The sequence below is a fragment of the Melopsittacus undulatus genome, chromosome 5 (genome assembly GCF_012275295.1).
Source record: "Melopsittacus undulatus isolate bMelUnd1 chromosome 5, bMelUnd1.mat.Z, whole genome shotgun sequence".
Taxonomy (NCBI): domain Eukaryota; kingdom Metazoa; phylum Chordata; class Aves; order Psittaciformes; family Psittaculidae; genus Melopsittacus; species Melopsittacus undulatus.
Window position 1 is genome coordinate 7469958 of NC_047531.1, and position 18884 is coordinate 7488841.

Here is an 18884-nt window from a genome sequence, read left to right on the forward strand (position 1 = left end):
ATAGGGGGATTATTATGTCTCTGGTGCTAGTGAACCAATTAAACTGGTATGAGCATCTACTGCGCGTGCTTCAAAGGCTGCCAGAAGTGATGAAGATTGTTGGAAGAAGTAAACGACCCTCAGAGACCACCACCACAGTTCTGTACGCATGCGGGGAGCTTTCTGGAAAATGATGTAATCCATACGTAGCCTCATGAATATGTATGTATGCCCAGGGACTATATAAGGATGGCTTGTGTAGTAATAGGGGGACACACGTTAGGAGGAGTTATCCCCCGTGTCTCCCGGCGCCGCAATAAAGAATACCTGCTTGTCAGCTTGAAAACTTTGTTGGCAAGTTTGTTCCTGGAGTTTTCTCCGAATCAATTTGGCGACCCAGATGGGACCCTCTCTGCTCGGCTGCAGGACCCGCTGAGGACAGGGCTCCCTAGGGCCCTCGGGAATTTTTCCCGGAGGGACCCCTCGACTCATTCGGATCACTGCGGGAGCAGACAAGGACCATCTTCATAAAAGGTATTCTTTTCTTTTCTATAGTCTGTAAGGTGCAGGGGGCATCTTGCATAAAGACTGCATTGGTAATTGGGTTGGTTTGGTATGCGTACGCAAGGTTTGGAAGCCTTCCGTAAATCGAGATAAGAAATCTCGTAGGTAAAGGCGTATACCCGGCTGCTAGCGTCCGTTTGGTATACACCCACAAGAAGCAGGGGGCTTCTTGTGGTTTGGGTCCTGCAAGACGCAGTGGGCGTCTTGTAGAAAAGGTTTTGGATTTTACTGGTATACACCCTCTAGAAGCAGGGGGCTTCTTGTGGTTTGGGTCCTGCAAGATGCAGGGGGTGTCTCGTGGAAATGGTTTTGGATCTTGTTGTGGCTTGTGACATTAAGGATTTTGGTCTTGTGATTTTGGTATTGGTGACAGGATATTATAACTGTGTTATTAACTGTGGTTTGTTTGGTAGAATTTTAGTCTCTGTCTGTTTCAATTGTTGTAACTGTGTGGAGTGTGTCTGTGGGATCCCTAGTGTGTGTGTGAGTGAGAGATTAATAATGGAAAATCAGCAGAGTGAAGAGATCATGCAAAAGAGTCCTTTAGGGTGCATTTCGGCACACTGGAAAGAACTGGGAGGGTCTCCTGGGGGTTCGGTAAATAAGAAAATGTTGTCCAGCTGTTTTGAAAAATTTTGTAACCGATGGTGGCCTTTGTATACTTTGGAGGATCAGGAAAAATGGCCTAAAAATGGAACCTGAACTATAATACGTTGTTACAATTAATGTTGTTTTGAGGCTGCAAGGAAAACGGCATGAAGTAATGTATGCCGATATGTTTTTCACTTTAAGAGAACACGTGGAGTGACAGACGCAATGCAAAATTAATATGGCTTTGGAAAAGGACAGGGAAAAACTGAAAGTTAAGATGGAGAGATGTTGTTCAGCCTGTGATACTGGGGAAAGAGGTTTAAAGTTAAAAAACAGTAATCAGGAAGATAGGCTGTAAAATTATCTATCACAGGTACCTCCGAGAGGAGCACCCTCTGCATCTCTCCTCTGATATTCGTAAGGAGCGAGAGATCACTGTCACTGGCACCAAGCGGCAGATGCACATTCCGAGTTCAGAAAGGGTTAAACCAGCAGTGCTGTTGCAGAGGCATCTGCAGCCCCTGCAGAGCAGGGTGAGCAGCTGTGAGGAAAAAAAAAAAGGAAAACCAAGGGGGAAAAGAGGGGGGAGCTCGCGCAGCTCCTGTGTTTGAGCGTGGGATGCTGGGTGCTGGGGCAGGCAAACAAGTGGGAAAAGACATGTTCACGGACGGGACTGAGGGGCTGTTGAATAAATGTGGACAGGAGGAAGCATGGAGAGAGTATAGGAATCAGGAACGAGTAGAAAAGAAAAAGCCGGGTCGTGCTATAGCCACGGCTGCGGTGGTTGCTTTGAAACTGCGGGGGGGAGAGTTCGGACGCTGGAAGCGAGACTGCCCTTGGGGGGGGTAGTGCCATGGTGTGGCTCCAGCGACTGAATTGGAACCAGACTGATAGGGACCTGGGGAATCTACCCTAGCAGATCCACTGGTTAAATTAAAAGTAGAAACTAAAGGAAATAAAGTGGAATTTTAGTGGATAGAGGAGCAACTTATTTGGTGTTAAATCTGAAAGAAAGGAATTTGTTATAGATGTGGGAGCTACTGGCCACCAAGAAAAACAGAAAAAAAAAAAAAACAACTCACAAACGACCCGAGGCATTCTTTCTGAAACCCTTAAAGTACAAATTGGGAAAAAATAGGAATGCATAAATTTTTATGCATGCCAAATTCTCTAAAATATTTCTTAGGGTGAGAAGCAACATTTAAAGAAGGCAGAATGGAATTTAGAGTTAAAAACAAACAGTTAATTGCAGTTTTGAGTTTATCTTTAATTCAACAGAAAAGCAAACAGGAGAACCTCCCTGAAATAGAAGAAATCTTTAATCAGGTATATCTGGGAGTATGGGCATCTGAAATTCCAGGTAAGGTGAAAAATGCTTTGCCTGTTAAAGTGGAAATAAAAAGGGGGGCCTGCCCAATTAGAATAAAACAATATCCCTGAAAATTAGAAGATCAAAGGGAATTAAAAAAAAAGTCATTGATAAATTTTAAAATATACATTATTAATTGAATGTGAATTGGAATATAATATTCTGGACAGTAAAGAAATAGGATGATAAAAGTTGTAGATTGATTCAAGATCTCAAAGCAGTCAACAAAACTGCAGAGGATGTTTGTCCAGTAGTAGCTAATTTGTATGAATTATTGACTAAATTGAATAATAATCAGAAATGTTTTGCCATCTTGGATTTAAAGGATGCTTTCTTTTGCTTACCATTGGCCAAAGAAAGCCAAAATTTATTTGCTTTTAAATGGGAAAATACTGACACAGGAAGGGAAACTCAATTAACTTAGACAGTATTACCTAAAGGATTTAAAACAGTCCAGCAATTTCTGGAAATCAGCACGAGAACTAGGATCATGGAAGCCACCTGCTCAGATGGGGACTCTGTTACAATATGTGGATGACCTATTAATTGCTACAGAAATAAAGGAAGAATGTATCCAGTGGACAGTGGAATTATTAACTTTTCTGGGACTGAATGGTTATTGGGTATCCAGGCAAAAGGCCCAACTAATCCAAACCCTAGTTTCCTACCTAGGATATGAAATAACAGGAGGACAGAGAGAACTTGGAGCTTCTAGAAAAGAAGCCATCTGTCAGACTCCACAACCATCAACTGGCAAGGAGCTCCGGACATTACTGGGAATGACTGGATGGTGCAGACTTTGGATCCATGATTACAGTGTTCTGGCCACCCTTGTGGAACAAGATGATATAGAAAGTGTGGTCACTAATGTTGTCAATCCAGCATCCTTTTGCAGGAACAATCGACAGAACCACTAACACAAGACTGCTTGGCCACCATAGAGACTGTATATTTGAGCCGACCAGACTTGAAAGAAAAACCTCTGGAAGATGCTGATTCTTGGTTTACTGATGGTAGTAGCTTCATGAAGAATGGTAAACGAAAGGCAGGATATGCTATTAACACCACTTCACAGGTAACAGGGGCTAAACCTTTACCCTCGAACACTTCTGCCCAGAAGGCAGAAATAATAGCATTAATGAGAGCCCTGGAATTGGCTAAAGACAAAAGGATAAATATTTGGACTGATTATGTACATGGTGCTATCTGAAAAGAATGAGGACTTTTGAACAAACATGCTGCAGAAATTCTACAATTACTGGAGGCTGTTCAGCTACCTGAAGAAGCAGCTGTTATGTACTGTAAAGGACATCAACAAGGTGACTCTGATCAGGAAATTGGAAATAATTTGGCCAATTCTGAAGCCAAACAAGCAGTTGAACAATCACAAATCATGTCCTTAATCCGTGATGGCAAACTAACAATTGTAAAATCTAAACCTAGGTATTCAAAAGGGGATAAAAATTGATTGAGGATCTAAAAGGACAGGAAAATAAAGAGGATTGGGTTCAGATACCTGATGGGCGAATTGTAATCTCCTATAACCAACTCTGGAAGTTAGTTCAGGGAGAACATAATAAAACTCATTGGGGTAGCAACTCTTTATATAAATATTTAGACAAATTGTAGGAAGAAATCTATACAACACAGTTCAATCAGTGACAAGACAATGTCAGCTATGTCTTAAGAATAAGCATAAAACTGAAAATAGAAATCAAATTGGGACAATTGTAAGAGGAAGTTTCCTGGGACAGCAGTGGCAAATAGATTTTTCTGAATTATCAAGAAAAGGGGGTTATCAATATTTGTTGGAGTTAACAGATACTTTTTCTGGCTGGCCAGAAGCATTCCCTTGTAGGATAAATAATGCAAGACAACTCATTAAAACATTATTTAATGAGATAATACCTTGCTTTGGAGTACCAGCAGCAATTTCTTCCAACTGAGGTTTGCAGTTTAGTGCAAAATTGTTATGAGAAATAAGCAAAAATTGGAAATTGATTGGCAAGTACATGCTCCATACAGTCCTCAGGCCAGTGGGCACGTAAAAAAGATAAACCATCTGATCAAACAACAAATTAGGAAAATATGTCAGGAAATGAAATTATATTGGCACCAAGGTTTACCACTGGCTCTATTAAGAATTCGAACTAAACCTCGGTGGAAAGAAGAGGTTAGCCCGTTTGTAATTTTATATGAAAGACCATAACAGTCCCAAGTTAAAGGAGAAAGTCTGCAGGAAGTGGGGGAAGGCTATCTCTGACAGTTTTTGGTCAATGGGAACCAATTTTTTTGGGAAAAGAATTGGAAGAGATAAATAAGAGAGTAGCAGGGACAAGAGCAAGAGGTTTGGATTATCTGATTTACCCCTTCAGATCTAGAGACTGGGTTTATGTTAAGAATTTTTCAGGAGATCCTCTACAGGACAACTGGAGTGGACTGTACCAGATATTACTGACCACATTTACAGCAGTGAAGATAAAGGAACAACCTGCTTGGATACATTATTCAAGAATAAAGAAAGCACCAGAACCAGAGAAGACGTGGCAGATGGAACCTTCAGTACTCTTACGTATGAAATTGCGTCGGTGATAATTTGGACTCATACGATAACTGGTGCATAAGCTTGAGACCAGAATTTATACCTGAAATTAATGCAAAATGTTACTGAAGTTTTAATCGTAGTGACTGTCAGGTGTGTGCACAGTTGCCTAAATCAAGAGAAAGCCTGGAACTCCCATTAATTGGAGTTCCAATTCCTAACACTGTTTCATGGACAAATCTGTGGGTGAACACTAGCAATTTGTATTCAAGTGAAAGGTTAAAGTTTGGAATAGTTAATCCTAATCCAGATAATAAATATTACACCTGTGCACAAAGATGTATTACACCAGGAACCAGGGTAGGAGACTATACTTGCTTAAATGCCACAGATGTAGGTCACCGTTCAAATTGCAATTACACTATTAATATAGATGGTATCGTAGTTCAGTGGTGGCCCGTTCCTAAAGGGAAAGGATGGTATTGGTTATGTGGAGAAAATGCTTATAAAACTTTACCCCCAACTGGAAGGGGGCATGCACCTTAGGTGCTATAATACCCAATTTTACTATTATCAACAGGTATCCTTCCGGAACCTGGATTAGAAGTTTTGTTAAACGGATTAAGCAAAGGTTTAACCCTATTATTGAACGGCACACTGCATTTCATAGTTTTGTGAGAGGGCTAATTCCATCTTTGGGAGTAAGTGAATTAGAGAAAGCAATTGTAAATATCTCAGCAACCATAGAGGAAATGGAAAGTAAAGATATTGATATAATGCAGGCAGAACAACAAAACATAACGAGCCTATCTAAAGTGGTATAAAACCGAATGGCTCCAGACATGTTATTGGCATCAGAAGGAGGAGTTTGTTCCATAATCAATGAAAACTGTTGTTCCTACATAGACCAAAGTGGCAGAATTGAAACATATCTGGAGGAAATTTGGAAACAAACTAAGATATTTCATGGGACAGCCATGGATGACACCTCCTATGGTTTTGAAGAAATATGGAAAAACTACATGGTTACCTAATCTCTCCTGGTTGAGGCAACTGATGGCAAGAATATGGATGTTAATTATTTTAATATTGTTTACTTGTGGTATGATACAATGTTCCCTCTGGTGTTGTAAACTATCTATGATAAATTATGAAGATTGGAAAAGGAATGAAATTAGGCACCGAGTAGAAATGGGAAATTATTTCAAAGGACTTTTGATGGTAATGGTAATATATAAGATGTTGCAAAAGAATTTGCAAAAGGACAGAAAAAGGGGGGAATTGAAACAAGGGGAACAGAAAATCACAAAATGGAATTTATAAACCTTTAGAATTAGTTTTAAGCAATGTTAAGTTCAATGGCTTTGTAACAGTAGCAGTGGAAAATTACTGAGGTGCATAATACATAGAAAAAAATAGAGTACAGATAGAGAACATACTGGCACAAGATAAATCATTATAGTTGATGTGGTCTTAAGAAAAACAGTCTAGAAAAACAGGACACAGGGATAAGGAGTATCTGGGAATAGCAGGTGTCCAGGATAGGCTGTGGGTAAACTAACTGATAAGTAGGAGGATAGGGGGATTATTATGTCTCTGGTGCTAGTGAACCAATTAAACTGGTATGAGCATCTACTGCGCGTGCTTCAAAGGCTGCCAGAAGTGATGAAGATTGTTGGAAGAAGTAAACGACCCTCAGAGACCACCACCACAGTTCTGTACGCATGCGGGGAGCTTTCTGGAAAATGATGTAATCCATACGTAGCCTCATGAATATGTATGTATGCCCAGGGACTATATAAGGATGGCTTGTGTAGTAATAGGGGGACACACGTTAGGAGGAGTTATCCCCCGTGTCTCCCGGCGCCGCAATAAAGAATACCTGCTTGTCAGCTTGAAAACTTTGTTGGCAAGTTTGTTCCTGGAGTTTTCTCCGAATCAATATCCACCCAGGTCAGTGAAAACAGATGAGAATTAAGTGTCACCAACCCAAATTACCAACACTCCAGCACATTACAGCATCACAGCTGCACCAGCACCTGGTTGGATACAGCAGTGGCAGCTCTCACATCCGCCACCATTGACTTAGGATGCAGCATCCTCCCACCTGCTGCCTATCTCACAGACAGCTATGGCAAGGGAGCAGGACTCTGCTGGGCTCACGTGAGCAGAACACCTGCCTTCTCCTTCCTCTTCCATCCTCGTCCTGACCTCTGGCATTAGCAGAGATCTGACTTGGAGCGACCTCCTTTGCAGGAGATGGCACACAACCATTTCAGCAGCAGCTCCTTCTGCTGCCCTGAACAATGGCAGGATAAACAAGAAGCTTTCGGGCCAGCTGGCCCATGCTGGTTGGTATCATCAGGTACACTATGGAAACAACCTTGTGATAAACTCTGAAAACATCATCTACCATAGCTGTGCACAGATGAGCTTCTGTATCTGCTCCATCTCTGGCAGGGAGGGAACTGGTGTACTATAAATGGATTCATCAATATTTTACAGTGAATACAGAGGGAAAAGTTTGCATGTATTTAGAAACAGCTATCTGAAGATTTGCACAAGGTTCCAGACACTGTGGTACACTCATTAATGTAAATCAAAATCTATTTAGAAGAGAATATATGCTCACAGTTATCATGTAAAGTAACAGGGAAAAGCCTCCAGATTTCTTACCACCATTTGCTATGTGCACAATTGCTATGTGGTAGTTTTTTCTTTTTTCCTTCTTTTTGGGTTTTTTTTAGCACTTTCATTTCATGAGTGCTAAGCAGCTCATCACATTACAGGAACACCGAGTCTAAAAACATCCCTCTGGTTCTTTTGAAAGACTGCTTCATTAGAGTTTTGTCAGCTGCCCAGGCTCAGCGCAATCCAGCTTTGTGGAGTAAACACAGGAGTAAACATTTTGTGACCATAATAAATGTATGTATTTTTAAACAGTTCAATGCTGTGACAGGGACTTACTGATAACAACACAACATGCCAGAAGTGATGTCCGTGTAAATGCAGAATTAGAATCATAGAATGGTTAAGGTTGGAAAGGACCTTAAGATCATCCAGTTCCAACCCCCCTGCCATGGGCAGGGACACCTCACACTAAACCATATCACCCAAGGCTTCATCCAACCTGGCCTTGAACACTGCCAGGGATGGAGCATTCACAACCTCCCTGGGCAACCCATTCCAGTGCCTCAGCACCCTCACAGTAAAGAATTTCTTCCTTATATCCAATCTAAACCTCTGCTGTTTAAGTTTCAACCCATTACCCCTTGTCCAATGCTGCAGGCAAGATGATGTTGGAAATCTTAGATGCCTCACTGGCTTGAAAACGAATAGCATTCTAAAAACCTCTGCTAACACCACAGTGAACTGCAAACCAGCTACTAGAAACAACACTACAAAAATACATCCGATGCAATGGAGAACTAGTGCATCCTCACTGTTCTTTACGCAGGTATGAAGGCAGAAATCCATACTGCTGGGATTCAAACATGTATACTGAAATAAGGCAGCGTGAGCACAAAATATGTTAAGCCAATATATTTACTGGAGGAGGAAGCCACTGCAGTATTTTCTTCCAGATCTCCTCTAAGCTACCAGCTGCTGTGTTAATCATTGATGAGACCATCCATTTTTGTAGTCAGGGAGGTGAACCGAAAAAATCATGGTTTGGTTTTCATTTAGTTTCAAATCAGTTTGTTGGAAAAGGACCATGCCTCCAGCAAGGATAAGCCACTGTAACATGACACTGTATCAATGACATTCATGTACATAGAGGAGAAAATCACACTGGAGCTGGAAGGTTAGTAACAGAACCAAAATCCCAAGACTGCTTTTTTTGTGTGTCTACTACTTTTAATACTGCAATCATGGAAAGATCCTGCATATAGGAAACAAGTTATACAGACTCACTGATCAGAAGCAGCAGTTCTGCTCGTAAGTTGGAGTCTTGACTAAATGCAAATCTATGTAGTTTGGCCATCTCCTTTTCCCACTACAGACTTTCTACCAGTGACTTTAAAAGCAGAGCTCTGTACAGAGCAACTATGTTCTGATTATTCTGTAGGTCAGTGGATCTTGCTGCTACAATTCTTCCTTTTTAGGCAGGCTTTTACCATAGTAACAGGAGTAAGATTTTAGTAACAGAAATACATGAATAGAGATGCAATGAACAAGAGATGACAGATACAATATGAGAATTTGCATTAGCTTTCTGATGCTGTCTGGACTTCCAGTGGACAGTAGTGGCTTCCTGCAAACTTGTATATTAGAGAACGAAACTGGAGCATGATCTCTGAAAGCTGATGGTGGCTGGAGGTGTCCAAGCCCTGAGTAAGGTGGTAAGTTAGGGGTACAGGGGGACTGCAGCTTTAGGAAGGAAGTTCCACAACTGTGGGAATCTCGACAAGGAGAAAGAACATGCTGGCTCCAAAAGGCTGAGAACTCATGGCCTCCTGCCAGAGGAGAAAAAGGGGAGATGTACACCCACTTGTGCCAGCTGACCAGAGTGTGCAGAACAGACTTCAGCATACAGCTCTCCTGCCAGTCTTTCATGTCTTTCTGCTCCTGCAGTTTATAATTCTTCTTTTACTAGTAACTTGTGTAATGCCACAGTGGCAGGCTAAGGAGATGGCAACGAACAAGACGTCAAATGAGCAAATGTTGTGATTCTCACTTTCTGGTAAAAGCCAACCAACAAAAAAACCCAAACCCACCCCCTAAAAAAAACATAAATTCCCCATAAACACTGGCATAACCATCAGCCAGTCTGAGCAGCTCTGCATCCCAAAATCACCACTGTCCAAGTACTAGCAATGAACACATTACCTACTGCTATGGAAAAATGCACCAAGGCAACGATATCTTCTTCAACCAATGTGCATGTGTGATTTCCCCAGGGCTATAAAGAGCGGCATGGAAATTTGTTGCCCGGTATTCAAAGACATATATACCCAATATGCCACGAAGGTGCCAAGTTAAAATCTACTAGAGCCCAAACTCCATAGATACGGAGACAGGTGCAGCAGGCAGCAGAAGGCTGCCTCTCTTATTTTGCTGGCACATTCAAATTCAAAGTCGAACTGATACCAGCTGTAATAGACAATGACATTGTCCTATTCGGCTCTGCAGGGTAGCTGATGTCAAATGATTGCCAGGCTACTTTGTGTCAGGAACAGGCAGTTTAAAGCCTGGATGAATTAACACCTTCTCCTTCTCTGTATAGCAGCTTTGAGTCGTGCTCACTGGTTTTCTGGCCAAGGGATGGGTCAAAGGAAATCTCATCCATTTTCACTACAGAAAATTCAACAGACTGAATTAACATCAAATAGGAAAAAATCCCTTTGTCCAAGATTTACACACACAACGTAAGCAAGGAAGCAGCTAATGTGCCCATAATGAAATCAATCATCTGAGTAAAGTTTCATTTCTAAAGATGCTAATGCTAAAAATTATTTCAACTATGCCCTCATTGACACCATCCTCTAGAATTACTGCATTAAGTATAAAATTAGGTTTTATTTGTGGCAGCCTTCAAAATACAGCTCTTAAGCTTTCAACAAACCTTTGTTTTCTTCTGACATGAGGTTAAATCAGTGCACTATGAAAAGCAAATGGAGACAAGATTATAGCTGTTTTGAGAGTTAAGTATAGAGTGGATGAAGCTGAACTACTGACATCACCCAAATCATAATCAGAAATAAACTCATGAAGGTTAACTCTTTGCACACACTACAGTATTACAAATGATAACTTATATAGCACTGGGGTAATACACTGTGTTACCCTGGAGAAGATAGGTGCAACCGGTTATAGGCCAGTTACCCCCCTGAAGGTACCCGTGGTGAGATACACTGCAATGTGACACATAATGATGATGCTGGCCACACCGGCAAGGAACAAAATTTGTCACCTTCACTTCCATGCACACCAAAGCACCAGGCTCCATCACATCCCAAAAAGCCATGGGAAACCCCCAGAGAAGCCAGACACCTTGTAAACCCACAGTATTAGCCAAATTAACCCTAGAACAACCCTGCATGCAGATTGCCACCCCAGTGGCTCCCTGCCCTGTGATGCTGCAGAGCTCCTGACACCCTGCACTAGGCTGTGCCTAGTCTTGTCAGCCCTCAGAGACCTTCCAGACCACCATGAACACTCATCACCAACTCTTGATCAAAGCAACTCTGATGAACACTTCATGGTGCTGTTACATGCCTGCCCAAGCCACCCCAAAAGCTGTTGCAGCCTGCCACCTTTAATTCACATTTAAATGGAATTAACTCTTGTGCTTGTGGAGCAGCCCTGCCAAGGTTTTGGTGTTTGCTGGAAGCTCAGGAAGGTGTTGTGAGCCAGACACCTCTCCCTGGCTACCCCACTGTGAGCCTCCCACCTGCTGCCTCACCCTGCCTGGCAAGGAGCTATATTTAAGTCAGGATTACAAGACATGAACTATGCAGACACGTTAATGCAGCAGTATTACTGGGTAATAATACAGCCTCAGGGCCTCACCCTGCAAAAGATTATCAAAGCAAGTAGCTCATCAGAACTATCTGAAAGCACAGAATGGCTCTCACAAGGCACAGTTATGTTTGTAGGTTTCATCTGCTTAGGTAACTTCAGACAAAGCTGTATCACCTCCCAACTTTCTTTATATACCTCCTTCAGAGAAAAATCACAGTTTTAGATTAGTTTAAAACCACTCAGAAACGTCTCATCAAACACACTGAAGACAACACCTGGTATTTTAGACTTTTTGTTTCTAAACCATTACAACTTAGTATTTTTTTTACCCCGGTGGGGTATGAACACACATCTCCCTCACTGTCACATTTACAATATCTCGATCATATTTCATAGGAAAAGATTCAGACCTTAAATTCAGCCTAGACGTCATCTGGTGACCGACATGCACTTGTAATTAAGCAGATATTGGAGCATTAATCATCTTGCAGTTTGTCCATGAAGACACTTGAGTCTTACATGACTCTTACTATGTCTCAGTTATTTACCATAAGAAAGGCCCATGTCCGAGCCTGATGCTAGAAGCTGGGGTGCTGCATCGAGGGACTGATCTTTCTAGTTTCATCTCAGCCTTCTGACTTGCTTTTGGCTTCTCCATTGAGATGGGCAGAGCTTTGGCCCAGCCGAATGCATGTGGCCAGAATCTGGAGTATAGGTTTTGTTTCAGGAAGATGCTTAGCTGCAGCCCAACGATGATGCTGCCAGCAGAGAAACCACAGCAGGAATCACTGAGAAGGGCATGAGGTGCCCCTGTGCACATTTAGTAGTCCTTAATGCCATGTTGCCCCGAGGATCAGTGCTCCCACATCTCCTAGGGACGTTATCCTGCCCCTCAACAGACAAGAAGATAAAGATGGTGAGAAGTATCAGCTCTGTGGTGGGTGCTTTGCTGCAGCTGCTGATACTTGTCTCTGAGATACACACCCTGAAGCTACTAGTGTTGAAGAGAGCCATGGCTAGAAAGCTCGTGTTTCTATGACAAACGGCAGGGAGTCTGGCTCATGCTCCCTTCCAGGTCCTTGCTGCCATTTCCCTGGACCTCAAGGACAAAATTCCACTTCAAAAGCCAGGAAATTCCACCAGCCTGACAGCTGATGAGAGATGCTGGGGTGAGTATCTCACAAGCTACTGCAGAAATGCCTTTAAACAGATCATGAGCCTGTCCCAAAGCATTAACTTTCTATGACAGACTAGTGAAAATCACTTCCCTGTGTTCAACATGCAAGTAAGAAGTGTGGCTGCATGGACAGCGATGCCCTGGAGCTTTTGAAGGCATGACTTTTGTGGACTTTGCTCTGCCTCCCAGCTGATTTCACTTAGGATGCTGAGCATACAGCTTTATGCATGTTCCCACTAGAGGTGAAACTTCTGCAAAGCACCACCCAGCTCTAAATCTACTGTGTGGCTTTGTGCCATTTCCCAGATAATTAATTTCAGACTCTCTGTTTGTTTGGGTTTCTTTTGGGATGTGGTTGAGTTTACCTTGGATGGAACACATCTCCAGGCTGTAGTTGTCTGTGGAAATGGATGGGGAGTCAGAAGCAAGCTAAGTATCTAAAAAACTATACAAAGGGTCAGGAATCTGAAGCCCCTGTTGACACATGTCAAACTGTAAACCCTGTTCATTCAAGCACTTTGGCATGCTTAAAGATAAAAACAGTCCTTGTGCAGCCATTATCAAGGGAAGCTGATGGAGAAGCCACCTGCAGGATGAAGACTCTACAGGTCTTATCTACAGGTCACTTCAGTTGTCTTGTTGAAACAAAGAGAGCAGGGGAAGAACAATTCTCTCCTTGCAGCAGCAAACTTTGGTCTATACATTAAGGCAAACACCCTCCTACCTACTGCAGCCACAGACTGATCAACAACATGTCCCCAACCAGAACCGTGTAACTGGGGGCTCCCAATGAACAGGATTCAAAAGGGGTGGCTGCATTAGGGCACCTTCGACCTTCCCGTTCCCCTTGAAATGGGAAGACATGTCTGGAAAAGCTAAGAAAACCTCTATACATAGCTGAAGAAGATTTTCTTCTTGTTGTTCTTGGACTAATGCCCTCCTGCTTTCCACAGCCACAGCTGCTGGTCACTTGGCTGCCTACAGTCCGAGCCTGAATGGAGGGCAGGGTGCCAGCTCACAACTTGGCAGGACACGTCTTGCCACAGCACTACTGCCAAGTGACTGTGGATTTGAGCAGGCAGTCTGCCTGCACCACACTTTGAGTGCCGCTGCTTCTGCGGCAACTGCTCCTTTGCACCCATAACTAAGTGCTGGCACTATGTCCTAACAAACCTTGAGCATGACATGCTTTGTTCTGGTCACAGGAGCTGGGACTCTGAGGACACAAACGTTCATCCCTCATGATGATCCCTCCATCCCTCAATGTTCATCCAAACCAGCCTTTGTTTTGGTCAACACGAAAATCCCAGCTCATCCTGAAACACTGATGAACAGAAGAGGGCAAAGTGCAAGATGCCTCCTCTGCCTCAATGATCTGATGTAAGGGTCTTTCACCAGTCCTCACCCCCTGCTGTGGGAACAGATGCTGTCTTTCAACCCAACCCATCCCACATCCAGATAAGCAGATCAGCTGTGTAAACCACCAGCATACAAGTGAAAAGTAAAGAATCTACATCAAATAAGCCCCAAAGCAGAAGCTACCCCGACTGTGGTGATCATGGCAAAAGTCCATAGCCTGAGAGAGGACAGAAAAAAAGACAGCCAGACAAGGAGATTGTGTGCATCTTTGTCTGCCAAGCAGACAGGCGATCATGCAGTAGGTGTCTAAAAACCCATTTAGGTCATCTGAACTGTCAAGATCTATGTGACAACTTACTCTAAAGCTTCTGAAGGGCTTCAACTGCCTGGGTTTTTTATGCTTGTTAAAGACACCATGAGCCTTTCCTTGCAGACTTGAACTTTGGGCCAAGAAGAAAATTCAAAGCAGACTCAGGATGCCCAAATCTTTCTCCTCACCAGCAGAGCAGAAAAATGACTCATGGCTCCCCTCTGAATAATTCGTTGCAGCAATGTCTGGAATGCTGGATTGACATGAGAGCACGCTACGAGGAAAAGAAACCCAAATCACATCCCTTCCTGGCCAAAGATTTCTCTAAGTCTATTATTTAATTTGGTTATTACAGAGTGCTGTGATTGCTCTAATCAGTAGCTGCAATGTACCCTTTCTTCTGATTATTTTCTCTCTATAGAAAATGATTTCTTTTTAGAACCAGCCATCTCTTAACTATTCAACAGAATTCACACAGTCCATGCTCTATGCTATATTCTTGTTCCATACTTGCTCTTCTGTGTTTAGATTGTAAACGCTACATTTGAACTAGCACCTAAGGAAATGTTATTTCAGCCACGCCACTTCATAAAGAGGAACAAAAGAACCCCTTCATTTCTACAGCTATAAAAACAGGTTCAGCTGACCATCAACCAATGGTCAAACTCCCATCTCCCACAAAACTCATGTCAGCGAAAGATCAAAGCTTGCAAGCTAAATTCTGACCTCCCTGAAATAGATCTGTCACTAACTTTACTCATGCTGGGATTACTGTCTTTACTTAAACTTACAAGAAGCTTACGCTTATCCAACTGACATACTGCTGTCAAAGCAGGCAGCCTTTTCCCCTCTTGCATCCAGGCTACACAACTCTCCCAGGTCACTGTGTCTCAGTACCAGAACTTCCACAGGCAGAAGAACTAACCCATAGCAGGAAAAGAAGTGTTTCCTGACAGTTATGCTCCACGGGTATTGTCAGAATAGGGAAGAGAACAGCAGGCATAGCTGTTCTATGACATGAGTGGTCAGTGCCATTGCAGATAAGCCTCAGTCTCTTTCCAAACCTTCCCTGAAGGTTTATGATGCTATAGCCAAGATCATTTCCCAGCAGCAGCTTATGCTGGTGAGTGAAATACTGCATTCTCAGCAGGCTTGGGTAGGAGCATACATGAATTCTTTGGAGAAGGGGCCCAGTTCGCACTGATGGCAGCATGCAGGTGGGCAGGGTGGAAGCAGAGCTTGGCACATACATGCTATTGCCACAAGACTGGGGCTGCAAGAGAAACAGCCTTATGAATGGGATGATCTTTGGGTATCAGCAGAGAGGCTGTTCTGAAGTGAACACGCCACTGCTCGACAGCTGGGGTGGTTTTACTGCTCCTGAAATGCTGTATCTGTTCCGCAAAAGAAATCACACTACAAGGTATCGTTTTTCTGGGTGACAGTCAATTCTCTTGCTCTTCAGAGATAAACCGCTGGCAGGTTTATCTTTCTGTATGTGTTACTTCATCTGTTGTGCTTTCATTTCAGGTCACCTGGAACTTCAAAAAAATAAAATCCCCTTATTTTTGTAACAATGCTCAACCTGTGAATTCATTATTTTAATGAAGAACTTGTGTCCTTAACAAGATGGTGTGGACTGCAGCCCTCCAAAGGGCTACTCTGAGATGAGTGATGTACCCTCAGACTACAGCAACACATGGCAAGAAATAGAGAAGAAAATGAACGGCAGGTGGTAGTCTTAAAGCTGATGGTAACATGTAAAAGCAATGCTAGAAGCATGCAGGTTTACAGATATCACCATTGTGATACCTGGAATCACCACTGTTACTACTCAAATGTGAGCAAGGTTTTTAAACAAACCATTCTTCCTATCGAGGACTTCTGGATAATCTTTTATTTCCCATATGAAACTATATTTGGTCACAGCTCTATTGGTTTTTGCAATTTCCGCTGCAAGCAGCAGCAAAAAGGAGGAAATTGTAAGGCAGATGGAAGACGTGGCAGTCCTTTCCCTTCCCCTTTTAATTTGCACTTTGGAGATGGTGTTCTGAGCATGCCAGAGCTGCTGAAGCACTGGAGAACCTCGAGTCCTGCCTGACACTGCTTAATTATCTCAGCATGGCAGATTTAGGTCCCCTTGTTGCACTCCTCTCGAGCATTTAGAAATTATTGTAGTGTTTTTATCAACTCACAGCTCCTTTAATTAAATTTAGGTGGTAAAAAACATCTAAATCCGATTTCAGACTTCCATAAGTGCTCTGATTTTTCAGAATAATATCCAAGTGCCTGTTAGAAAATGGGATCTGTAGTGAATGCAAGTTCCCAGTTACCCTGGAAACAATTCAAGGCAACTCCACTCCCTTAGCACCCTAATTGTAGATGTCTTTTCTGCTCCATGCTTGCCCAATCTCCAGGAGTTTATTTTCTTGAAAGATGGAATGTGACAATTCAAAGAACATTTCCCATCATTCTGCCCTAGCCCAGATAAAGCAGAAACAAATAATCAGCTACTAGGTGCTATAGCAGTACTTCAACAAGCAGCACATGTATGCCCCTGCAGTTGTCTGCTCACTAAGCACAAAGTATTTGGTAGCTGAAGGATCTGTTTTCCAAAGGTTCTTCGAAAGTTTCCTCAAAGTGCAAAAAACACAGTATAAAGGCAAGTCTGCAGCAGGAAAATACAGTTTGGCATGATCCAAATAGTAACTAAAACCCAACAGTCTTAATCAGCTTCCTTACTTGTACATGGGTGAAGCCAGGTTAAGTCCCTGCCGCAAGGCTGAGGCTGGGGCTGGCTAGCACAGCAGTGTCTGCTCTGTGACAGACACAGCACCACCCGTCCATCAATGCCTCTCTGATATGACCCTAGGCTCAGTGCTGACACACATCTTTTACCTCGGGGGAAGCTGAAACCTCCCTGCCACGCAGACGTGAGCACCACTTCATTTTAAGCACTGCCACAATAAAACCCTTCCTTCTTAGTATCTCTGGTGGACAGCTGACAAGTGAAGATGTCTGAAGGCTTCTTCTAGAAATTACACGTGAAGAGATGTGTCTTTTCTGGACAAAACCAGAATTATTGTGAACCTCCAGCAGGTGACATATCTATTAAAATGAGAGTAATGCTGTTGGCAGCACAGGGCAGGAACTCCTGAGCAGAGGGACACAAGGGAAAGCCATGAAATCTGCACATCAATCAGATATGGCCTCTCCTGTATGTTGATGACTATCACTGTGTTAAGACTCAGGAATTAACAACTAGATAAAATGCCCTCCTTACACCCTGTGAAAACAATTCTCCATGCATGGCACATCTTTAGTAGGTCAGTAAAACACTTTTAGTATGACACGCACCCCAATGCATGCCATAAATAAGAGCACAGGTTTGACCCAGCCGTGACTTTCAGCGACAGCTTTTTAAGTCCCAAGGTGAAGCCACAGTCTAGTTAAGGGCAAAAAGGAAACCGCACTTTGTGCTCTGTGTGCCAGGATTCTACCCACATCCCTTTTCAGCCCAACCTGCTTAACATGCAGCAAAATACTTCCACTATTGCTCACTTATCTTTGACATATTTAACTCTCAAAAATATAGGTTTAACGTATTGAGCACTTTGGTGGTTTTCTGCTAAAACAACTTCTTTGCTTTTTTTTCTTTGCTGTAACAGATCCATGATGATCCTTTTCTTCACTGACATACACAGCTATGACACTATGATGCCTTCAACACCAGTTTAAAACTTTATGTGCGCATCCCATGATTCACCTGAGTACATCCCTGTGTTTGCAGAAAGTCCTGTCTATTCCAGTCAACCAAGTGAGGCAAAGACACTATCTTGGGCAGCACACCAGAGCTGCACAGCCTGGGTTAGCTGCTGACATGTTTCTGGGCACAGCGTTAGTCCCTGCACGTGAACACCCTCCTCAATGGCACTGGTTGTGCAGGGCTCAGGGGACAGCACACACCAGGGACTGTCCCCATCACTCTGTATCGGTGAGGTGTCCCCATGGCAGTGGGGGACTGGAGCTGTTCTCTCACTCACTCAATGCTGAGCAAAGGATGGTGTGTACCACCCAATAAATCTCTGAACTAAAAAATATCACCATGCTTTGCACTCCTTGTACAAGTTTACATGTAAAATTGCAAGCCTTACTGGGGAATACATCTGTGAGACTGGATGACCTCGAGCTGCATCATTTTTTAGTGAAGATGTGGCCTGAGTCTGCAAAAGGGAAGTTCCAGTTTGTGATTCCTGGTCCTCTGAGCAGGACTATGACATTCATAAATATATTTCAGTGCCTTGTCTCAATTTCTCACAGCAAATAAGACTGAATTTGACTCAAAGGATGATTTATGAAACATGACAACATCCCATCCTGGTAATGGGAAAAAAAAACCCCAACTTTGTAAAAATTACATTTTTATTTATTAAGCAAAACAATAACCCCCATCATGATGGAATAACTTCTGTCTCTGGGAATCCTAAAAGGAGCAAAATGATAATCACTATGCTGGTTGATTATAACT

General features: G+C 42.8%; 1 protein-coding gene across 2 annotated transcripts in view; it reads right to left on the reverse strand.

Annotated features, from left to right (window-relative positions):
* SRGAP1 (SLIT-ROBO Rho GTPase activating protein 1) overlaps positions 1-18884 on the reverse strand; it is a 150716-nt gene that overhangs the window by 73072 nt on the left and 58760 nt on the right. The window lies entirely within an intron of this gene.